The sequence below is a fragment of the Myotis yumanensis genome, unplaced genomic scaffold (genome assembly GCF_028538775.1).
Source record: "Myotis yumanensis isolate MYYU_CA2020_CCGP unplaced genomic scaffold, mMyoYum1.0.hap1 SCAF_3, whole genome shotgun sequence".
Classification (NCBI taxonomy): Eukaryota; Metazoa; Chordata; class Mammalia; order Chiroptera; family Vespertilionidae; genus Myotis; species Myotis yumanensis.
In genome coordinates, this window is record NW_027223754.1 from 95,636,008 (window position 1) to 95,661,947 (window position 25,940).

Genomic DNA, 25,940 nt, shown 5'->3' on the forward strand with positions numbered 1-25,940 from the left:
TATTTTAACATCATATAATATTTATATTATAAATAGTAACTTGGAGAATTATTTTGATATTGTGATTTATAATAAAAAATATATTATTTGGTCCCTATTTCTAGCACAGAACTCCTAAAACCATTGGAATTTCCTAAGTAATAAGAGTGATAAAGGTGTCTTAATGTTCATTACAAACTTCTTTCAACCATACCTGAGTTTATGTTAATGGGGTGACTTTTGGAAAGCACCTAAAGATGAGAACTGGTGGCCAGGGGAAGGAACTGTGTGGTTGGAAGTTTGGAACTTTCAGTTCCATCTTCCCACCCCAACATCCAGGGAGGAGAGAGAGGCTGAAAGTTAAATTGATCACCAATGGCCAGTGATTTAATCAATGATGCGTAGGTAATATAGCCTCTATAAAAAACACACACCCGCCGAACCGGTTTGGCTCAGTGGATGGAGCGTCGGCCTGCGGACTCAAGGGTCCCGGGTTCGATTCCGGTCAAGGGCATGTACCCTGGTTGCGGGCACATCTCCAGTGGGGGGAGTGCAGGAGGCAGCTGATCGATCTCTCTCATCAATGTTTCTAACTCTCTATCCCTCTCGCTTTTTCTCTGTAAAAAATCAATAACATATATTAAAAAACAAACAAACAAACAAAAACACACACCCTACAACTTAAAAAGGATGAAGTTGAGAGAGTTTTAGGTCTAATGAACACATGGAGATTCCAGGGAGTGGTGCCCCTTCCCACTTACCATGCCCTTTTCATCTCTTCCATATGGCAACTCCTAATTTACATCATTTTATAATAAAGCAGTAATCTAGTGTGTAAAATGTTTCTTTTAGTTCTGTGAGCTGCTTTAACAAATAAATAAAACCTAAAGGGAACCTCCAATCTTGGCTGGTTGATCAGAAGTACCAGTGACAACCTGAACTTTCAAATGGCATCTTAATTTGGGGAGGTCAGACTTGTAGGACTGAATCCTTAACCTATTGTGTCTGATACAACCTCCAGGTAGACAGTATCAGAATTAAGAAGCATGCATTGGAAATTAGAAGGAAGGGATCTGGGCACTGTTTTGTCTCTCAGCACAACTATTTCCAGTCTGCTTCTGTCTCCATGCTTGTTGCTCACTCCTCCCTGGAGCAGGAGCCTTGGGGACAAGCAGACCACAGGGCAACCCCACCTTATCCTCAGTGCCTGCAGGGCTCCCCATTTGCACATCCAGGTAGTGAGCTGAGGCCTGAGTTTGTAAGTTCAGGGCACTCAGGAACCAGGCAGGCCCATGAAAGGTCTGGTTTCACTTTACATGAGAAATATTTGGTTGGCTAGACACTGTGGTCAGTAAACTGCGGCTCACGAGCCACATGCGACTTTTTGGCCCCTTGAGTGTGGCTCTTCCTAAGCCTTAGGAGTACCCTAATTAAGTTAATAACAATGTACTTACCTATATAGTTTAAGTTTAAAAAATTTGGCTCTCAAAAGAAATTTCAATCGTTGTACTGTTGATACTTGGCTCTGTTGATTAATGAGTTTGCCGACCACTGGAGAGTTAACCGAAAGGTAGAGGTATATTCCCATTTTTTATTCTCTCGTGTTTAGAACAACCATGTAAGCCATGTATCTGATTTATTTATTATTATTATTATTATTATTATTACCACCACTCATGTAGCACTTAATTTAATAGGAAGCCATGTCTAAAGTTTCTGTTTACCCAATAAAATTATACTGAAAAAACCTCATATGTTGCTAGTTCAAAGTCCATTTATCCAATGCTTCAATAGGCCAAAACTCATAATATCATAGTTTGGAGTAAGGAAAGGTTTATTGATTGAGGAGGTGCCAACTGTGAAGATGGGAGACCTATTAGTTCCTCAAATCCACCTTAATAAAGTATAGAGTTCAGGCTTCTTTTATGTCAAGGGAAGGGGAAATGGGAGGGGCAAGAGATGGCTGACTACCGTAGACATCTAGGCACCAGCAGGCGTCTGAGGTAGATGTGCTAGTTGATGTGAGTCTGGTTAAAAGGCTCCTGAAATCTTTGATATACAATGCATATTTCTCTTATCTTCTCAGGAGAGGCACTTTCTGTTAAGGGACTATTTTTGTAAAACTCAAGCTGAAAGCAGAATTGCTCTAATAATTAGCATTTCTACATGCAAGACTAAGAAGAAGCTATTAACCTAAAAGTCATGGGAGCAAAGCAGTCTTGAGCAGCATGGAATCAAGATGTCCAAGCATTTCATTCTGTTACACATGTGCTTTTAGTGACTTTGGTGCTGAGTATGTTTGCTACTAAACCAATAATAAGGTCATCAGCTTGTAGCTTTAAGTCTTCATGATCTACTTTACTTCAGATATCAAAAGCTTCTGAATATTTGGTTTCCATAGTCAACAGTCTCTCCTCAGCTACCATATCAGTTTCAGTTCAGGTAAAAAAAGCTGTCTCCTGAGGCTTAATGCCCAAGTATATAGATGGTTACTTTGGCCATGTTCTTATATAAACAGATGAAGACAGCTGACAACATTAGCCACTTCACCTGTCATCTCGTTTTTCTAGGGCACTTGCTTCCCTGAAAATTACTTATGTTTGATCTATTAATCCATGGCAACCACTTAACACAGCTGCACCAAGTGTGTCTCCAGGATGGTCAGTTGTTTATTCTCCTTTATACTGTTCTATTTTGGGAGTGGTGTGGACTTTTGACTCTGCTCAATTGAGCTCTTGCCTCCCTCAAGTTACTAATGGTGGCTTGTAAAAGAGTTGACCACTTGTCCTTGATCTTTAGAAGAAAAAAATAAATTCTGCTTATTTACCCAAACTGCATCATTCCTCATCTTTAAATTCTGAAAGATTAAAAATAGGAAACGTTAATACCATACTGTAGCAATACATGCACTGATTTAAAAAATCCAAAAAGTACAGAAAAACATAAAAAATAAACACTAGACTTCATTTTCCTCTTCCTTACCCTGTCCATCTGCTCTTATAGTTCTTGAAAACATTTCTATTTTTGCTCCTGTTGATTACCTCAATAACTCTATTATGTTTTTGCATTTATTCTTTGACCTGTCTGTCCATTTTTATCAGCTCTTTTCTTAAGCATAGCTTTATTGGTGTGTAATGTACATACCATAAAATTCAGTTTTTTTAAGTGTATGATAAAATACATTTTAGTAAATTAGAGAGTGGTATAAGCACCACCACAATTTAATTTTAGAACATTTTATCTCTCCAAAAAGGTCCCTCCTGGCCATTTGCAGACACCTCAAATTTTTAGTCTCAGACCCAGGCAATCTTTATTCTATTTTGTGTCTCTATAGATTTGCCTATTCTGGTCATTTCACAGAAATGGAAGTGACCAGTCAATTTAAGATAATATTTATTGACTTGATGATATGAAAGATAAAGATTATTTTTATTTATAAAACTATCTTTCCCCACTCCCATTTCTCTCAATTTTTGAGAATTCCATATTATTTTTTAAATTCCTATGTTGGGTATTTTTGCCATTTTAAGCAACATACTTCCATTTTTAATTTTTTTTTCTTCATCAACTTTTGTGATACTTTTGCTTCCCTTTCCCCATAGAAATGTCTTGTGCTTTTCATTCTTTTTCCTTTCTCTTGTTCACTGTTGACTTCTGATAACTTCTGACAGATATGCCTTTATTTTCTATTATTAAGGCTGATAATATTTTATTTTTTATTCTGCAACTATAATTAATTCTTATAGTTAATCATCAGTGTCTACAGGTTGATTCCAAAAGAGAAAGCTAAGAGTAACCTTTATGAGTTTGTAAATATGGCTCCATGCTGAGTCAATTGCTGGCATATTTCCTTCCCTTCGTGTCCAATGCAAAACTGTGCCAATTCTCCAAGGGGAATGTTGCTCATGTCAGAGATGGAAGACCCCCTTTCTGTATCCTTCATAAAATGCTCAAAATTTCACCCCAGTGTAATAAATGTCATACTTGAGCCATTGCTTTATACCATTTCAGTTTTCCCCTAGAAATTTAAATTATGTTTTATCCTCCTTGTTGGAAAAAGAATAATGCACCTTCACCATATCCAAAAATTTATCTGCCTATCACACTAACTACATGAAGTCCTCCTTTTCCCAGAATCTTTAATTGTTCTAACTTTAAGTGGGATTTCTCTGAGTCCAATGCATGAGCTGTCATGAGTATTTTGTTCGCTATGACCCTGAATCCTAAGTTAACCTCCATAATGTGCTCTTTCTTGGTTTTCTCCTTCACTTGACTGGATTATATTCTCTAATAAATTCCTGGGGGAAAATAAGATGTGTGAGAGGTGAACTTCCTAATATCACATAAAATGTATTTATTTCTCTTTCACAGTTCATTGCTTGTCTGAGCCTATTATTGAACTTTCAAAATCATTTTTCCTCTGAAATTGAAGGCATTGTTTCAGTGTTTTCTAACATAGTGTGTCACTGATGAGAAAAGATCTGATGCCAGCTGAATTCTTACTCCTTAATTGATGGTCTGTTTTTCCTCTTTGAAATATTTTTAGATCTACTTATTGTTACTGTTCTGAAACTTCACAAACACAAGTATCAGGCCTTTTACTTTCTTTTATCCTGCTTGGAATTCAATAGTCCCATTCAATCTGAGGACAACAACATTTCAGTTCTGAAAATGTTTTGTCCTCCTCATACTTTAAAAAATTATTTCCCTCTCTTAATTATCTCTTTTTAGAACTCCTGCTAGTCAGATATTGAACCTCCTGGATTGGATTGCCTTTTTCTCTTAGTTCTTTTAAAATACTTTCCATCTCGGTGGAGCGGAGCCGAGCCGGTGGATGTGCGGCAATAACATGTCTGCCTCGGCTCCCGCCGCCCGGAAGGCCACCGCTGCGGTGATTTTCCTTCATGGATTGGGAGATACGGGGCATGGATGGGAAGAAGCCTTTGCACGTATCAGAAGATCACATATCAAATATATCTGCCCGCATGCACCAGTTATGCCTGTGACATTAAATATGAACATGGCCATGACTTCTTGGTTTGATATTATTGGGCTTTCACCAGATTCACAGGAGGATGAACCTGGAATTAAACATGCAGCAGAATATGTAAAAACTTTGATAGACCAAGAGGTGAAGAATGGCATTCCTTCAGACAGAATTGTTCTGGGAGGATTTTCTCAGGGAGGAGCTTTATCTTTATACACTGCTCTGACCACACAGCAGAAACTGGCAGGTGTCACTGCGCTCAGTTGCTGGCTTCCACTTCGGTCTTCATTTCCACAGGGTCCTATCAGTGGTGTTAATAGAGATATTTCTGTTCTTCAGTGCCGTGGAGATTCTGATCCTTTAGTTCCTCTAATGTTTGGTTCTCTTACTGCTGAAAAGCTAAAAACATTGGTAAATCCAGCCAATGTAACCTTCAAAGTCTATGAAGGCATGATGCACAGTTCATGTCCACAGGAAATGGTGGATATCAGGCAATTCATCGATAAAATCCTACCTCCAGTTGATTGACATCACTAAGGCGCCTTTGTGTAGAAGTACACACCAGCATCGTTGTAGTAGAGTATAAACCTCTTCCTGTGCCGGATCTTGAAAGTTATAGTTTGCAATGTTAAAATCTTTTGCAATTACACACCAATGACACAGTCTAAATAACATCTCCTTGTGAAAATTTATGATCTTGAAGGTTTCAGTACATGAATTTGTGTTAACATGATCCAGAATATACTAGCATTAGCATAGGTGAAGCAGCTAGCTTCTTTCCCCCCAAATGTAATTCGGCAAAATAATAAAATATTACATCAGATTTTTCTATTAACATCATTTGAAAATTATTAGTCTGCTTAATGAAAACTTGTTCGGGGATAAATGAGCAGTTAAGATATAAACTATTTATGAATGCTGTGACTTAGTCTGTGGACTTACTCCAAAATTACTTAGTCACCATGCAGTATGTGTATTTTTTATATTTGTATTCAGATATACTTAATGATTATAATACATAAAAAGAATGAGGTGTAACTACATTATTCCTAATAATAGGAATATTGCTTCTAAGTGTCAATAAAGAGTAACATTGCTCTCTTCAATGAATGGGCCTTTTATTTTGGGGACCAGGCTTTTCTTTCCCCATTACAATTTCTTTAAAATTGTATTTATTTATTGAATTTAGAGAGAGAGAGGTAGGGAGAAAGAGAGAGAGAGAGAGAGAAACATTGATTTGTTGTTCCATTTATTTATACATTCATTGGTTGATTCTTGTATGTGCCCTGATGGGATCGAAACCACAACCTTGGCATATCGGGACGACGCTCTCATCCACTGAGTTACCCAGGCAGAGCACAATTTCTTAATATTCTATTTTCCTGTCTAGAAAACAAATGTATTCTTTCCTTTTATCCTTCATAACAGACCAAATATTGCCTCCTTGCCATAGACATCTGCTGTCAGTATATGCTGTAATTTGACATTCTGAATCACAAACATGATGGTATTTAAAATGTATTTACACTTATATAAAGAAACCAAACATCGCCCTGGCTGGTTTGGCTCAGTGGATAGAGCATCAGCCTGCGGAGTGAAGGGTCCCGGGTTCGATTCCAGTCAAGGGCATGTACCTTGGTTGCGGGCACATCCCCAGTGGGGAGTGTGCAGGAGGCAGCTGATCAATGTTTCTCTCTCATCAATGTTTCTAACTCTCTATACTTCTCCCTTCCTCTCTGTAAAAAATCAATAAAATATATTAAAAAAAAAAAAAAAAAAAAAAAAAAAGAAACCAAACATCACTTCAGACTTCCTACATTACTTATTTTTTAAACTGTACCTAGTCCAAAGTTATACCTATATAGTTAATAGAATCTTCAGTCTAGGTAAGGAATAATTCTGTGGTTGTATTTTTCTGTAATTAACTCAAATAATTATTAGGTCATAGTCCAGAATGTTCTGGAAGATTTAAGACCGATCTTAAAAACTGTATTTCTAAGATGATTTGCTCTAAGATGATTCTCCTTGTAGCAGAGAATTTTAGTTTGCATATTTTATACATATGTTTGAAGTCAGCTACTGTAGGAAATGAACAGTCCATTAGAAGAATTTGCTTTACTTTCATCTGCCAATGAATTTATTTGAAATTTTCACTTTAATCAGATGGTTTAAAAAAAAAACCTTTGTGCAAATATAAAAGTAGCAATTACTTGATTTTAAATAGTTGGAATTTTTAGATTATTGGTAAAAACTATTTGAAAACAAATTTATCGGCAATGAAGGTTAGTCAGAACTCAATGCATATGGTTACCACACAGTTTAATGTGTAACAAAAATGTACGCTTTGTATTTCTGAACTGTTATCATTTTTCTTCTGTATTCCAACGGACTAAAACAATGTTAGGAATGCACCTTTATTATAATTTAGTAATGGACTATGTAGAATGTTAATAATGAAGCCATATGTTTATGTCTGGATTTAAAATTTTTAAACAATCATTTAATAAGTCTTTTTGATTTACCTTGAAAAATATAAATTTGTTTCAGTTATACAGATCAGCAAGATATGATTTATAGTAAGAGATATTCCGTTGAAATGTGCTGTAATGTGGGAAAAATAAATTTTTCCACTTTCTATTAATGTGAAATAAAATGTAATTCTCAAAAAAAATAAATAAATAAATAAATAAATAAAATAAAATACTTTCCATCTCACTTACTCTTTACACGCCCCTCCCCCCATTTTGTGTACTTATTATTTTTATCAACTTTGAAATTATTTCTTTTGAAAAATATATTTTTTGCAATCGTATTTTTCATTTCCAAATGTTTTTTGGTTCTCTTTCTTTTTCAATTCATTCTGTTCTTATACTTACATTTTAAAGTAAAAAACTGCTTGAAACAGAAAAATATTTTAAACTTTTCTTCTTAAATCTCTAACAATTCACTTAAACTTTCCTTTAACATTCTATTCTGTTCTCTGACCTCCCCCACGCCTTGTAGAGTCACTTGCTCTATTTTCTTGGACTGTTTTAGACTTTAACTTTCCTCATACAGTAATTCTTATTCATTGAATGCATATGTGAATGAATAAATGAATGAATGAAGTGGATTATTCTCACTAGCTAGTGTGGGATTGCCTGGCTGTTGTTTAAATAGGTCCACTTTTCTTGCAAGACACTCACTTGAATGGGAAGTTTGACTGGAGCTCATGTTTGTGACAGGTCTTTGTTCAGGGAATTGCTACTTACAATGTGCTCAGGAGATTGGTACTGGACTGCAAACCATTTATTACTGGTCCACAATGAGATAAATATGGAAGTTTGGAATACTCATGTAGATACTTTTGTAACATTTTTACACATTGCTGAGAAACCCAAGATGGCATGCTTAATGTCAGCAAATATGGTTTTACATCTAAATTTTGTATAGAAGTCTATTTTGATGATTCAGCTACAATGACAGGAAAATATTTTACCCACATTGAGGAGATTGTGACAGAATTAGATAATGTACTACTTAGTTCATGGAGACTTTCTCTCTTTAAAAAAATCAGTCCAACTAAATTGTGCCTTGAGATAAAATTTGAATTATGAAAAGGCAATGTGTTATGTTTAAGATTATTTTATTTATATTAGTGATAATATGGAAGTTGGTTATGAACAACTATTGATGCTTGCTGAGATATGGTTATAAAGGTGAAAATTATGTTAAAAATGTTTGCAATAAATAATGAACTCTTTGTCTTTCTGCAAGATAAGAAACAATTGTAGTCTCCATTTTTAAAAGATATGAATTGGCAGTCAGTCTTGCTAACTTTTCAATATCTTTTATAATTTAAAAATGCTCACCAGACTTTTATGCAAGCAAGGAAACTAACATGATTTCAATGTCACATAATATTAAAGAACGAAAATGATATTTAGATTCTTGGAAGAACAGAGTTTATATATAGAGTGTTGTGAAATGTACCATACCTTATGGTCAATGAAGTTGGAGATATTGATATGGCAGATCTGTTAAAATGTATCATCAAACGCCTTAAAATTTGATACAAGATTATGAATTTTGTTTTCTACAAAAAGGAAATTCATAGATCCAGAATCTATTTCTTTTATCAAAGAATTTAAGTTTAACTAAAATTTAAGAATACATTATTAAAACTGGCTACTAATGAATGGTGGGATATAAATTTTGAAAATACAGCATCATCTTATTTTGAATTAAAGTTAAAAATTAATATTCTGATATTATTAAATTTCTTTAAAATCTGTTCTTACACTTCCTCAAAATATTTCTGTGAAGCCAGTTTTGTACTGCACAGGTTATTAAAATGAAATGGTAGAGCAAGGACACCCCCAGGTTTGCCTTTAGAAAGCAATAAAAATCTAAACATATCAGATTTTTTTTCAGATCTCTTAAAATTAACCAAATGATTATAGCCACTCAGGGAGCATTTATTTGAGAACAATATATGACTCTTAATAAAAATAGTAATCTTTGTGGAATTTTAATTTACTCTAGTGCCACCTCCCATTCTCTAACTCCATAGTAGCCCAGAAAAAGAATAATAGCCACATTTCAGGTACCGAGGGGTAAGAACAGAGCTGGAGCTCTTTTAACTTCTCATTCCAAAAAAATTGATATCATTTGACCTGACTGGTGGTTCCTTGGAAGACTCTAATCCAATGGTTCACCTTGATTTGAGCAGACTGTAATCACACCAAGTGCTAAAAGCCTCTCCCAGTGGTGAGGAGGCATTTGTTGAAACCAAATCTTTTAGCTATGAGGCTGCTTGGGGTGGATAACAGTTGAGACGAACAATAGACTAACCAAAAGCTTAAATGGAAAAACTGAGAAATGAAATGTTCATAAAGATTTTGAAAAGCTCTGACACAATCCTGAGAATCTAAAAGGGCATGGGCATGTGTAGATCTGTAGGCTTGCACCAAAAAGCCTAAGTTCTCACCTCTAATTGACCTTGAGGCTCTGCACAAACAGGAAGTGAAGACTATGGCAGAGTTGTAAACTGCCTGGCAGAAAGTTAAAGAGATAACCCAACAGGCAATAGAGGCCCCTGACAAAAATTTAGAGTTTTATTGGCTTTGGTTTAAGGAAATCTCTCTCCAGCATGATTCAACATACAAAATCAATTACTGTATTGCACCACATTAGTAGAATAAACAACCAAAAAAGAAACCCACAAGATCATCTCAGTGGATTCAGAAAAAGCATTTGACAAAATCACACACTTTCATGATTAAAAACACTTAACAAACTAGGAATTGAAGGGAACTTCCTCAACCTGATAAAGGGCATCTATAAAAATCCACACTGACATCACATGTAAGGTGAAAGACAGAAAGCTTTTCCACTAAGTTCAGGAACAAGACACTGTACTGGAAGTTCTAACCAGGGCAATTAGAAAATAAAATGAAATAAAAGGTTGGAAACAAAGAAAGAAACCAACCTCTTTTTGCAGATGATAGATCTTATATATAGAAACCTCTAAAGAATCCACACAAAAAGTATATATTAGAGCTAATAAATTAGTTTAGCAAATATGTAGGCTATAAGACCAAAAAAGAAAAATCAGTTGTATTTTACACTAACAATAAACAGCCCAAAAATGAAATTAAAACAATTCAATTTAAAATAGAATAACAAAAGAATAAAATACTTAAGAATAATTTTAACAAAAGAAGTATAAGACTTGTGTATTAAAAACTACAAAACATTGTTGAAAGAAATTAAAGACCAAAATAAACTTAAAAACATCTTGTGTTCATGGATTTAAAGGCTTAATATTGTCAAGATGGGATTACTACCTAAATTAATCTATAGTTTCAATGCAAACACTATCAAAATCTCTGCAGCTGTTTTTGTAGAAGTTGACAAGCTGATCCTAAGATTCATATAAAAATGCCAGGGACATAGAATAGCCAAAACAATAAAAATACCAGAACACCAAACTTGGTTATTCACATTTCTCAATTTTAAAATGTACTACAAAGTTGCGCTAATCAAGACAGTGTGGTACTGAAATAAGAATAGATATACAGAACAATGGAATAGAATTGTGAGTCCAAAAAAAAAAAAATCCATTGCTCTATGGTCAATTGACTTTTGACAAAAGGTGCCAAGACTATTTAATGAAGAAAAAATAGTTTCGACAAATGATATTGGAACAACTGAATAGCTACCACATGCAAAAGAATGAATGTGGAGAGAACCAAGATGGCAGCATAGGTAAATGCCTGTACTTGCTGCCTCCCACAACCACATTAACATTACAACTAAAATACAGAACAACCATCATCCAGAACCACCAGAAAGCTGGCTGAGTGGAAATACTACAACTAGAGAGGTAAAGAAGAAAGCACACTGAGACTGGTAGGAGGTGTGGAGGCACAGAATGGGCTGGTCCGGCACCTGGGTGTGCCACTTTTTTAATTGGGAGGGATATCACCTCTGCAAAGGCCGCCTGGAGGAGAGGGGGATCCAAGACCCCCAGCCAGGGTCCCAGGGCTGGGGAAAGAAGTCCCTACAGGCAGTAAGAACTACAGACTGTAAAAACCAGTGCTTATTGGGGCTGAGTGACACACAGTCTGCTGGAGACCCAGCTGCTCCTCTTAAAAGGCTGATACCACAAACTGAATTTACAAGCTCCCATTTCCTTTGAGCTCCAGTGCTGTGTGAGGCTCTGGGGGACCCAGACACATACAGGGAGAAACTGGACTGTCTGGCATCAGGGCAAGAACTCGGGGGAGGCTTTCTTCCAGATGGAGGTGCTCACAGCAGTCAATGTTCCCGTGCTGGGACCTCCCAGGTGCAGGGCTGACTGGCAGCCATTTCTGTTTGCTCTGCCCTAGTGATTCCTTGAGACCCTGCCCCACCCAATTTACAACCCCACCCAAGCTGTGCATATTGGCTTTTGCATATGAATGGTATGCCCTTTCTCAGGCTAAAACTTTGTCAAACAAGCTGCAGCTGGGTCAGGGAACCCCAAACCTATCAATAAAAGCCCCAAGAACTAGCACCAGCACCAGCCTGCCATGCTTCACAGCTGGACCTCATCTAGGCACTTCCAAACCTGATACAAAGAGGAGGAATCTGCAGATGTCTCTGTAGCTCCTGCTGAGTGGCCCCAGGCAGTGATTGACTTTGCACCTCCCTGGAGCCTCAAGAGCCAGTGTACCCAGTGGTCAGTGTGAGACCATACCAGATTATAACTCTTTACATCCATAAGCGACACACTCAAGGGGCAGACTCAGTGAGCATCAAAGCCCCACTGAAGCAAGTCCTGCTCCATAAGGGTGTCTCCTGCACAGCAGGTCTCCCACTGTAGTTGCAGCTGTCCCCACAGCCAGTTGGCCTGGAATTCAGTTCCTCCCAGTGACACCAACAGCAATCAAGGCTCAACTACAACAATACTGTGCACACAGCCCACAAAGGGGTGCACCAAGAGTGTCCACCTCAGGTGACTGGGGAGGCTGAGCCAGTGGGCCGTATGGGACACCTACTAAACAAGGCCACTCTACCAACTCAAAGAGACTTAGCAGCTACCCAATACATAGAAACAAACACAGGAAAGCAGCCAAAATGTGGAGACAAAGAAACATGTCACAAATGAAAAAAATGGAAGAAAGCAAACTATTCTAAATCTGTGGGTATAGAGTTCAAAAACCACAGTTATAAGGTTACTCAAGAATCTTCCAGAATCCTCCAAGGAACTTAGTGAGACTTTCAAGGATCTTAGGGAGAATGCCAAAAAAATGGAAAAGGAGCAGTTAGAAATTAAGCATACACTGACTGAAATAAAGAATAACATACAGGGGATCCAAGATGGCGGCAGACAGGAAGGCAGGCTGCAAGATAGTGTGTGAGTAGGAGAGCCAAAGGAGAGTGTGTGGACATGTGGGGAGTGTCTATATTTGTGAGGGACAGCTATATTCCACAGAACTGTTGGGGACTGGCAGACCAGATTCCCCTGGCTGGGCAGCCTCTACTGCTGAAATCTCTCCCAGAGAGGCTGGCTCTGCTGCAGAGACTGTGCCATCTTAAAGGGGAAGCAGCTGTGATCAGAAGCCCAGCCTTACCTTCAACCGGGGAGACCTTGGATACCTACCGGGACCGTACAACCACAACGCCCAGGGACCAGCTGCCTCAGCTGCAAACGTACAAACACCGAGACTCCAGCCTCCCTGTCCGAGGGCACTTAAAATGTTTGTCCAGGAGGAGACAAAGCGGTACCAAATACGCGGACAGGACCTGCACCTTCTCACAGAGCAGATTGAAGGAACAGCTGTATCAAACAACATCCACCCGGAATTGGTGAATTAAACACAGCTGGTGAGGCAATCTGTGGACAGAAAGGTCAGAGATTGCCTGGAGAGAGGTGAGAGCTGGGATCCAGGCTGGAGGGAGAAACGCGTGCAGCGGGGACTAGAGTCTCAGAGAGAGACTGCACCCCACAAAATTTACAGCCGTTGTGGTCAGTGTAGCCCTCGTATGTGGAAGGGAGTCCACAGGGCTGCTGACAGAAGAGGAATCTAGGTATAAGCCCACGGCCATGGGAAACTATACCCAGGAAGGCAGCCTGAAGTTCTATACCGGCCGCGCAGTGCCAGGGGAAAAACATACGAGTCAGTGCGGTTCCTTTGTCCTTTTTTTTTTTTTCCTCCTTGCTTTTGCTTGCTAAGTCCAGTACATAGGACCTTCCAGTTAAAAACACTCAAACGAGACAGCAGGGGAAAGTTGATGTTGTGGAACCTGGGGATCAGAATAAGAAGAGATGAGCAGGAAACCAGCTCTGGGTCAGTCCATCCCTTCAACCCAGTATTAAGTGCGGCAGGGAAAGAAGAATCTAAACACTGGGTAGAGGGGCCATTTAGTCCCAGAAATTAATACAGAAACATTGCCACCCAGGGGTTGTGTCAGAAATTGACACCTGTGTAAATACAATTGAAGGCAGGCAGAGAAACAAAGTGAGCCTGCTTGAAAACAGGGTTGTGGCTTATGACACAGAGGAGAGGTGGATGGCATGGAACTTCAACACTGTGCTGACTATGTGACAGGAAACAGATGTGCCAGGCAGAACAGTAGAGGAAGTGAACGACCTTCACTACTTCACTTTTTAATTTTTTATCTTTTACTTAAGAAACTAAATTTTTTTTCTCACTTGATTTTACTTTTTTTATTATTATATTTTTATTTTTAATTATTATTATTACTACTATCATTTTCCCTTTTTTAGTTTTATTTTTTCTTTATTTTATTTTATTCTGGGATTAGTGTTCTACATTCTACTTTTATTTTTATTTTAGCATTATTTTACTCTATCTCAATTTTTTCTTTATGCCAATACTCTCTTCCTCACTTTTCCCCTTTTTCATCCTGGTTCTCTTACCCTGTTCCTGCTTTAGTTTTTCTCTATCCTTTCTTTTTACTCCCTGTTGAACATTGATCTTTCTCATATATCTAATTTCTTCTCCCCTGCTCCAAGTCCATGCACACTTCTCTCTTCTCTTTCTTCACTAGCCAAATTTTATTTCCTTTTTTTCTTTTCCTTTCTTTCTGTCTTGCTGTTGTTGTTTGGTTGATTGTTTGTTTATTTATTTTCTTTTTTTCTGCTTTGTTTTTTGCTTCTGTTTTTCCTCTCTTCACTTGTTCTTTTCTTCTACTAATAGCTTAATTAATTCCAATCACCAACTCAGGCTTATGTCCTATCTATTCTAATTTTTCAATAATAGGTGAATAAATAGATAGATAAATAGATTAAAGAAAGGGGGAAATTTTATATATATACCGGGCCTCTAGTATAATTTTATATGTATACTAGAGGCCCGGTGCATGAAATTTGTGCAGGGGGGGAGCTCCCCTCAACCCAGCCTATACCCCCTCTAATCTGAGACATCCCTCTCACAATCTGGGACCACTGGCTCCTAACTGCTCACCTGCCTGCCTGCCTGATGGCCCCTAACTGGCTCCCCTGCCAGCCTGATCACCCCTAACTGCCTCTGCCTGCCTACCTGATTGCCCCTAGCTGTCCCCCCTGCCAGCCTGGTTGGCCCTCACTGGCCTCCTCTGCCAGCCTGATTGCTCCTCACTGCCCCCGCCCCCGCCAGCCTGGTTTCCCCATACAGCCTGCTGTGCAGTCGTTTGGTCGTCCCTCACTAACCCCCCTGCCTGTCTGGTTGCCCCATGCAGCCCGCTGCTCAGTCATTTGGTCATCCCTCACTAACCCCCCTGCCAGCCTGGTTGTCCCATGCAGCCTGTTCGGTCAACTGTTCGGTTGTGACGGCCCCTGGCTCTTTATACATATGGATTTTTAATATATATATATTTCTTTTCTCTGTTTTTGTATTTTGTTTTTACTTTTCTTCTTCTACACTCATTCTCTTTCTACCTCCTCTGTACTGAATTGTGGCCATTTCCCCATTCATTCAATTCCTTGACCTTACCTTCTGGAAATAAGCTCTGCCTCCTCAGATTCAGTTTGGTGTTAGTTGTTTGGGTGTTTACTGTTTGAATTTTTTTATTTAGTTGTTGTTTGTCATTTGCATTTATCTCAGAGAGTTTGTTGTTTGCATTTTTTTGATTAGCTGTTGGTTTTTTGGAGTTTTCTCTCCATATACATATATTGTCCCCCCTTCTTTATTCTTCTCTTTCTTTTCTCTCTGACATTTTTTTTCCTTTTCTCAATATCATTTTTGCATTCTTTTCTCTCCCCTAATTCTCTTTCTTTGGTGCTCACCTTTATTTGGGGTTATTGGTATTGTGAATACATTTGTGTTTTGTTCCCTGTGTATCATGTCTTTTTGTGATGTATTTTGTGCCTTTAAGTCAATACAGGAGAGAGAGAGAGAGAGAGAGAGAGAGATACATAACCAGACACCCTGAGAGGAGCGAACATGGGGAGACAAAGAAAAAGCCCCCATACAAAAAAAAAAGAGGAATCACCAGAAAAGGAAGTAAATGAAATTCAGGTAAGCAATATGTCAGAGAAAAAATTCAAAGCAATGATCATAAGCACACTAAAAAGGATGGAAGACAAATTCAACAATATGTGTAAGAACTAAGAGGATATTAAGAACCAAGAAGAATGAAAAATGACATTGCTTCAATAAAGAACACAATAAAAAGCATCAACAGTAGACTAGAAGAAATGGAGGACTGCTTCAGTGAGCTAGAAGACAAGGTACAAAAAAATACCCAAGCAGAACAGCAACTGGAAAAAACCCCATAAAAAACTGGAGGAGAGCCTAAGGGAACTTTGGGACAACATGAACTGAAACACCATCAACATAATAGGGGTCCCAGAAGGAGAGGAAACTGAGCAAGGAATAGAAAACCTGGTTGAAGAAATAATGACAGAAAACTTCCCTAATATCGGGTAGAAGAAAAACTCACACAACTCCAAGGAGCTCACAGAGTCCCAAACAAGATGAACCCCAAAAGACCGACACCAAGACACATTATAATTAAATTGGCAAACATCAACAACAAAGTAAGAATCTTAAAGGCTGCCAGAGAGAGACAGAAAGTTACCTACAAGGGATCTCCCATCAGACTATCGATGGATTTCTCAACAGAAACACATCAGGCCAGAAGGGAACGGAATGAAATATACAAAGTCATGCAAAGCAAGGATCTGAATCTAAGAATACTGTACCCAGCAAGGCTATCAATCAAAATTGAGGGTGAAATCAGAAGCTTCACAGACAAAAAAGGACTCAGGGAGATTATTATCACCTAACCAGCAATGCAAGAAATTGAAAGCGTCTGCTGTAAAAAGAAGAAATAGGAAGGAAAGAAGGAACACAGGCATAAAGAATAAAAATGGTGACAAACAAGTACCTATCAATAATAACTTTAAATGTAAATGGATTAAATGCCCCAATCACAAAACATAGGGTAGCTGATCAGATAAGAAAAGATGACCCATATATCTGTTGTCTACAGGTGACCCACCTCAGAAAAAGGACTCACACAGACTGGTGGGGAAGGGATGGTAAAAAGTTTCTCAGGTGAATGGAAATAAAAAAAAAGAAAAGCTGGGGTATCAATACTTATATCTGACAAATTAGACCTCAAAGTGAAGGCCATAACAAGAGATAAGAAAGGCCACTTCAAATACTAAAGGGAGAAATTTGATAAGAAGATAGAACTCTGGTAAACATATAGGCACCCAATGCAGGAGCACCCAAATACATTAAAAAAATTCTGGAGGATATCAAGGGAGAGATTCACAGCAATACGATCATAGTAAGGGACTTTAATACCTCACTAACATCACTGGATAAGTCCTCTAAACAAAAAATCAGGATAGAAACATCAATCCTAAATGACTCGCTAGATCAGATGGATTTAATTGGCATCTTTGGAACATTTCACTCCCTAGCCACAGAATATACATTCTTCTCAAGTACACATGGGTCATTTTCAAAGATAGACCACATATTGAAACACAGGCAAAGTCTCTTAAAATTCAAGAAGACAGAAATCATATCAAGCATCTTCTCAGGTCACAATGGCATAAAATTAGAAATCAACTACAATGAAACTAATGAAAAAAACCCCAAACACCTGGAGGCTAAAAGCATGCTATTAAACAATTATTGGGTTACCAAAGAGATCAAAGAATAAATAAAAAGCATCATGGCAACAAATGACAATGAAAACATAATGGTCCAAAACCTATGAGACACATTGAAAGCAGTCTTGAGAGCGAAGTTCAAAGCTCTACAGGCCTACCTCAAAAAACAAGAAAAATAGTAATAAATTATCTAACCCTACAACTCAAAGAGATAGAAAGACAGCATCAAGAAAAGCCCAGCATAAGCAGAGGGAAGGAAATAATAAAGATCAGAATGGAAATAAATGACATAGAGACCAAAAAAACAATACAAAAGATCACCAAAACCAAGAGCTGGTTCTTTGAAAGGATAAAAAAGATTGATGAACCTCTAGCCAGGCTCACCAAGAAGCAAAGACAGAAGACCCAAATAAACAGAATCAGAAATGAAAGAGGTGAAGTAACAACGGACCTCACAAGAGTACAAAGGATTGTGAAAAAATACTATGAACAACTCTATTCCAACAAAGTGGACAACCTAGATGAAATGGACATATTCTTAGAAAAATACAAGCTTCTGTACTAGCCATTGCGATCAGACAAGAAGAAGAAATAAAGGGCATCCAAACTGGAAAAGAAGAAGTAAAACTGTCCTTATTTGCAGATGACATGATACTGTACATAGAAAACCCTAAAGACTCCATCAAAAAATTATTAGACTTAATAAATGAATTCGGCAATGTAGCAGGATACAAAATCAACACCAAGAAATCTATGGCATTTCTTTACACAAATAGTGAACTTACAGAAAGGGAGACTAAAAAAGCAATCCCATTTACCATCGCACCAAAAAAATTAAGATACCTAGGAATAAACTTAAGTAAGGAGGTAAAAGACTTACATGCGAAAAACTACAGGACACTGAAAAAAGAGATAGAGGAAGACATAAACAGATGAAAGAACACACCGTGTTCATGGATTGGTAGAATCAACATAATCAAAATGTCCATACTACCCAAAGCAATCTATAGATTCAATGCAATCCCCATTAAATTACCAATGGCATATTTCACAGATCTAGAATGAACGTTTCAAAAATTCATCTGGAATGAAAAAAGACCTCAAATAGCTGCAGCAATCCTGAGAAAGTGGGATCTCAATACCAGATATCAAGCTGTATTACAAAGCCACTGTTCTTAAAACAGCTTGATACTGGCACAAGAACAGACATATAGATCAATGGAATAGAATAAAGAACCCAGAAATCGACCCAAACCACTATGCCCAATTAATATTTGACAAAAGAGGCAAGAGCATACAATGGAGTCAAGACAGTCTCTTCAATAAATGGTGTTGGTAAAATTGTGCAGATACATACAAAAAGATGAAACTAGACCACCAACTCACACCATACACAAAAATAAACTCAAAATGGATAAAGGACTTAAACGTAAGACGGGAAACCATAAAAATACTAGAGGAATCCACAGGCAGCGAAATTGCAAATATATGCCGAAGGAATTTCTTCTCTGATACTGCTCCTAGGGCAATGGAAACTAAAGAGAAAATAAACAAATGAGACTACATCAAAATAAAAAGCTTTTGCACAGCAAAGGAAACCATCAACAAAACAACAAGAAAGCCCACTGCATGGGAGAACATATTTGCCAACTATATCACCGATAAGGGTTTAATCTCCAACATTTACAGGGAACTCATGCAACTTAACAAAAGGAAGATAAACAATCCAATCAAAAAATGGGCAAAGGACCTAAATAGACACTTTTCAAAAGAGGACATTCAGAAGGCTGAAAGACATATGAAAACATGCTCAAAGTCACTAATTATACAAGCGATGCAAATCAAAACATCAATGTGGTATCTTCTCACACCTGTCAGAATGGCTATCATCAACAAATCAACAAACAAGTGCTGGCGAGGATGTGGAGAAAAAGGAACCCTTCTGCACTGCTGGTGGGAATGCAGACTGGTGCAGCCACTGTGGAGAACAGTCTGAAGCTTCCTCAAAAAACTAAAAATGGAACTCCCATTTGACCCAGTGATCCCACTTCTAGGAATATATCCCAAGAAGCCAGAAACACCAATCAGAAAGGATATATGCATCCCTATGTTCATAGCAGCACAATTCACCATAGCTAAGATTTGGAAACAGCCTAAGTGCCCAACAGCAGATGAGTGGATTAAAAAACGGTGGTACATCTACACAATGGAATACTATGCTGCGGTACAAAAGAAGGAACTCTTGCCATTTGCAACAGCATGGATGGAACTGGAGAGCATTATGCTAAGTGAAATTAGCCAGTCAGAGAAAGATAAATACCACATTATCTCACTCATTTGTGGAATATAGAGAACAACATAGACTGATGAACAGGGACAGACCCAAAGACAGAGAAACAGCAATCATACTATCAATCCCCAGAGGGAAAGTAGGGGAGGGTGGGGGTAAGGGGAAGAGATCAACCAAAGGACTTGTATGCATGCATATAAGCCAAACAAATGGACATGGATAACAGGGGTTGAGAGTATGAGTGCAGGGGTGGAGGAGGGAGGGGGTAGGTTGGGGATTAATGGGGGGATGAGGACACATTTGTAATACCTTAACCAATAAAGAAATTTTTTAAAAAAGAAAAATACAAGCTTCCAAACTCAGTCAGGAAAAATAAAAAAACCTGAATAGGCCGATAACTACTGAAGAAATTGAAGCAGTGATCAAAAATCTTCCAGCAAACAAAAGCCCTGGTCCAGATGGTTTTACAGGGGAGTTCTACCAAGCATTCAAAGAAGAACTAAATCCTATCCTCCTCAGACTATTCCAAAAAATTCAAGAGGAAGAAACACTTCCAAGCTCTTTCTATGAAGTCAGCATTACCCTAATTCCAAAACCAGATAAAGACACCACAAAAAAAGAGAATTACAGGCCAGTATCCTTGATGACCATAGATGCTAAAATCCTCAACAAAATTCTAGCAAATCGGATTCAGCATTACATTAGAAAGATCATGTACCATGACCAAGTGGGATTTATCTGGGGATGCAAGGATGGTACAATATCTGCAAATTAATAAATGTGATACAGCACATAAACAAATTGTGAGACAAAAATCATATAATCAAATCAATTGATGCAGAAAAAAGCACTTGACAAAATCCAACATCCTTTCTTGATAAAAACTCTCAGCAAAGTGGGAATAGAGGGATCATACCTCAACATAATAAAAGCCTTATATGACAAACCTACAACCAACATCATAATGGGCAAAAACTAAACTCATTTCCCCTGAGATTGGGATCAAGACAGGGATGCCCACTTTTACCACTTCTGTTCGATATATTATTCTTTTTTTATTATTTTTATTTATTGTCTTGGTATTGTGATCCCTCCAACTTTGTTCTTCTTTCTCAGGATTTCTGTGGTACATCTACACAATGGAATACTATGCCACTATAAAAAAGAAGGAACTTTTACCATTTGCAACAGCATGGTTAGAACTGGAAAGCATTATGCTAAGCAAAATAAGCCAGTCAGAGAAAGATAAATATCACATGATCTCACTTATATGTGGGATATAATGATCAACAAAGCTATCATTTAGAATTGAAGGCCAGATAAAGAGCTTCACAGACAAGAAAAAGCTAAAGGAGTTCATCACCACCAAACCAATATTATATGAAATGCAGAAGGGTATTCTTTAAGAAGAGGAGGCAGAAGAAAAAGGTATAAAAAAATCAAATGAATAAAAAAATCTGATGAACAGAATAAACTGGTGAATGGAATAGAATCACGGGCATGGAAATGGAACAGACTGACGATTCTCAGAGGGGGTGTAGGGGGTGCGGGAAGAGATTAGACAAAGATCTTAAATGCATGTATGCATTACCTATGGACACAGACAATAGGGTAGTGAGGGCCTGGGGTGGGGTGGGAACTGGGTGGAGGGAAGCTATGGGAGGAAAAAAAATGGACATCTTTATTAATCTCAACAATAAAGATTATTTTTTTAAAAAAAGAATGAATGTGGACCTTCTACTTTACACTGTATCCAAACATTAACTCAAAATGCATAAAATAGCTAAATTTAAGAGCTAAACTATAAAAATTTTAGAAAAAAGTATGAAATCTTCATGATTTGGGGCTAGGCAATGGTTTCTTAGATATGACCCCAAATGTAATTGAAGACAAACAGACAAATTGCACTTCAGCAACGTTGGAAACTTTTGTACATCAAAAGAAACTATCAAGAAAGTAAAAAAAAAAAAAAAAAAACCCACAGAATGGGAGAAAATATTTGTAAATCATGTGTCTGATCAGGGCCTAACACCCAGGATATATAAACATCTCTTACAACTCAATGTTAAGAAAGCATATAACACAGTTTAAACATAGGCAAATGATTTGAATAGATATTTTATCAAAAAAACATACAAATGGTCAAACACACATAAAAAGATGCTCGATATCATTAGTCATTAGAAAAATGCAAAGCAAAGCCACAATGAGATACCATTTCACACACACTAGAGTAGCTATCTACACTAATAAAAGAGAAACATGCAAATTAACCATCACTCCACCACTCTGCTACACCCACCAGCCAATCAGAGTGACTATGCAAATTAACCCAACAAAGATGGTGGTTAATTTGCATATGCAGGCACGGAGCGAAGACTAAAGATGACTGAAGATGGCGGTGGCCATGGAGCTGGAACAAACAGGAGGCTTGGGCTGCTCCAGGCGACGGAGGAAGCCAAGCTTCCTGCCGGCCCTGGACTCCACTCAAGGAGGGGCTGGGGGCCTGGGTCCCAGGTGCCAAAGGAAAACTGGTGCCGGCAGCCAGGAGAAGGAAGGCCTATTGTGCGAATCTTCATGCAACGGGCCACTAGTAGTAATAATAATTTTAAAAGGGAAATAACAAGTGTTGGTGAAAATGTGGAGAAATTAGAACTTTCATAAATTGCTGGTGGGAAAGGAAAATGGTTGAATCATTGTGGAAAGCAATTGGTAGTTTCTGAAAAAGTTAAACACAAATTTAGAATATAATCCAGCAATTCATTCATAAGGATATATCCAAGAGAATTGAAACTGTATGTTGACACAAAACTTGTATGTTAATGTTTATAATAACATTGTTCATAGCAGTCAATACGTGGAAACTCAATTGTCTATCAACAGATGAACAACTGAACAAATGTGGCATATCCACATAATGGGATATTATTCAGCCATAAATGGAATGAAGTACTGATACATGTTACAACATGAATTAACTTTTAATACATTATGCTAAGTAAAAGAAGTCAGACCAAAAAAGGCCCATAATGTATTAGCCCATTTATTGAAATGTCCGTAATAGACAAATTTGTAAAGACAGGAAGTAGATCAGTAGTTACCAGAGGCTGGGGGAAGAGAGATTAGGGAATGACTGCTAGTGAGTATGAGGTTTCCATTTGGACGGATGAAAATGTTCTGGAACTAGTGCTGATGGTTGCACAACTCTGTGGACACACTAAAAACCACTGAGTTGTACACTTTAAAATGGCACATTTTGCAGTATGTAAATTATATCTCAAAAATTAAAGATACATGGCAACAGTTTAGGTATATATTACCCTCCATGAATAGCACTATCAATAATCCAATATGGATTAAATAAATTAAAAAGCAAAAATCAGGCTCATTTTTTTACAATAAGAACTTTCAATATTTTTATACATGATGTTCGTCCAAAGCTTACAGGTTTTTTGCATGGAGGCAGTCACTATTTCCTTCATAACCTCTAGTTACAATTGCAGAATGACAGAAACGTATCCTATATAATAAAAGCTTAATATGCAAATTGACTGAACGGTGGAACAACGGGTCGCTATAATGTGCACTGACCACCAGGGGGCGGACGCTCAACACAGGAGCTACCCCCAGCCCACAGGCCCCCACCGGTGGCGGTGGGGGGGCGGGGCCAGTGAGCGGGCAGCACCAGGCCAGCCAAGGTGGGTGCCAGCGGGGGCCCCCTAACCGCCCCACAGATTGGCCCTGATTGCCAGCCAGGACTAGGGACCCTACCCGTGCACGTATTTCGTGCACTGGGCCTCTAGTTAATGTTAATAATAATCCTCTATTTTAATTTTCTATATGCACACCTTCAACAAATGTGCATCATTTTTATAATTCTTTTTTTCCTATTTTAATTTGGTTCTGGTTATATTGATTAAAATGCAATCTTGAGTCTCCTGGATCTAATAAAACACTTTGGCTTGTACTTTATATGTCTTTGCCTTTGCAATTTTATTTGTCTAGTAATTCATTTCTATTGTATTTTTAAGTAATAGTCTGTAATAGATTAAAAAAATTTTTTTGAAAGGGACTGTTCTTCCACCACAGTTCATTTGAGGAGCCCCAGCATGACCTGGGCTGGAGTCAATCCTGATTCATGATGCTGGAAGGAGTACTGTGTAATGAAATACTTATGACATTTACATCTTCCTAAGTAAACTGGTAGCCTGAGACCTGAGACTCTACAGACCTCCCTAGGGGAGATGAGGTCCATCTCCAGTGTCCACAATTACATTCTGGGCTCCAGCTCCCTTTGCTGCCTTTCCTATCTGTTTTCTGTCCTTTGGAAATTTGTTGGAATGTCTCCTCTACTGTTATCCCTCCTCCTTGCTTTCTTTGTTGTATGAGTTTATTCCACCCAGCTCCCCTCTAGTAACAGACGAAGGGAAATGTCTTCCATACAAGATGAATTTAGCCTCTGAAACACAAGAGGTCCTGCACATAGGAAGCACCCACAACCGGAGTGCCATGCCCTTCGTGCATCACCTGCTTCCAGCTCTGCCTCAGGGTGATCACAAACCAGTACAACAACCCATCTGGCCTCTTCTCCAGCTTCAACAGCGCCTTGGAGTCAAAGACAGCCAGTGGACCAGAGACAAATGGCAGAGCCTTAGAGCATTCTCAATCTCCAAGTGGACTTGTCATCAACAAAGAATCTGAAGTGTACAAGATGCTTCTGGAGAAAACAGGAGTTCAATGAGCCCCTGAAACAGTCCACTTTATTCTTGGTTTTGCAAGAAATCCTGGAGTCTGAGGAGAAAGGGGATCCCAACAAGCCCTTGGGACTCAGAAGTGTTGAGGCTCCCATCACCAAAGTGGCTACATGGATTGGAAATGCCAAGAAGATGCCCACATATGACAAATGTGTTTGTGAAGCTGTGGGACTGTCACCACCATCCTGAGTGTTATGTATGAACCGACTGTAGCACAAACCTGTAACAGAAGGGCATCAGGATGCTAGAAGGAGTACTATGTAATGAAGTATTTATGACAGACTTACATTTTCTTAAGTAAACTAGTATAGTTTCTTTTACGAAACCCACTTTTAATATTATTTTTAATTGTGGCAATGTTGGCCTTCCACATGCTCTGGAGGAGGTGGGGAGGGGCCTGAGAGAGGAGTGACTGACACAGCTGTCACATAGACAGATTCAATTATTCTTCATTTCTTTGTAGAAGATCAAAACTACTGTAAAAAGCACCCTCGAGAGTGGATCTCACAACCAGAAGGCTATAATGTGGTCACCGTTTTCCCCAGGTGAACCAGTAGATCTGCACCAAAGCACTGTTCTCCAACTAGCCCCTGCTCAACTTGTTCTCTCATGCTCTGGCCTCTCTTCTCTTGAAGTTCTTGCTTACTTTGGTTTTATCCCTGCTCATTAAAAGTCACACCCGCCTGTGTTTGCTAACTGACTCGCACTGTTGTGTGATGCTTTGATCATAAATGGAAGATTGTTTTGTCCAGTGCCCCTTTACCAGCATCACTGTGTCTTCTCTGCACCTCAGTTTTCTCTGCTATGAATGGACAGCAGCCAAATTTGCACTAAACCAAATTTAATATGTTTGACATTGATTTTGTTTTCACTCAATAAATTTATAGACTCTAAAGAAAAGACTAATGAAATTAAACATTATTTTTCCACTGATTGCTTACGCTTAGGTTTATTTATTTATTTATTAATCATTATTGTTGAAAGTATTACATATGTCCCCTCTTTTCCCCCATTGATCCCCTCCAGCCTGCCCTCACCCCAGGCCTTCACCACCCCATTGTCTGTGCTGATATGCATACACGGTCTTTGGTAGATTATCTCTGCGTTCCCCCCCTCCTCCTGCCTTCCCTCTGAGATTCCACACTCTGCTCCATGCTTCCATGTCTCTGGATTCACTCTGGTCATCAGTTTATTTTGTTAATTAGATTCCACATGTGAGTGAGATCAGGTTACACTTGCCTTGCTCTGACTGGCTTATTTCACTTAGCATGATACCCTCCAGGTGCCTCCATGCTGTCTCAAAGGGTAAGAGATTCTTCTTTTTTACTGCTG

At 38.4% G+C, this 25,940-nt stretch overlaps 2 pseudogenes; both read left to right on the forward strand.

Moving 5' to 3' along the window:
• Positions 1-4,796: 4,796 nt before the first annotated feature.
• Positions 4,797-6,510, forward strand: LOC139005114 (acyl-protein thioesterase 1 pseudogene; annotated as a pseudogene).
• A 15,739-nt stretch (positions 6,511-22,249) lies between these two features.
• On the forward strand, positions 22,250-25,157 carry LOC139006258 (PDZ and LIM domain protein 1 pseudogene; annotated as a pseudogene).
• Positions 25,158-25,940: the final 783 nt, after the last annotated feature.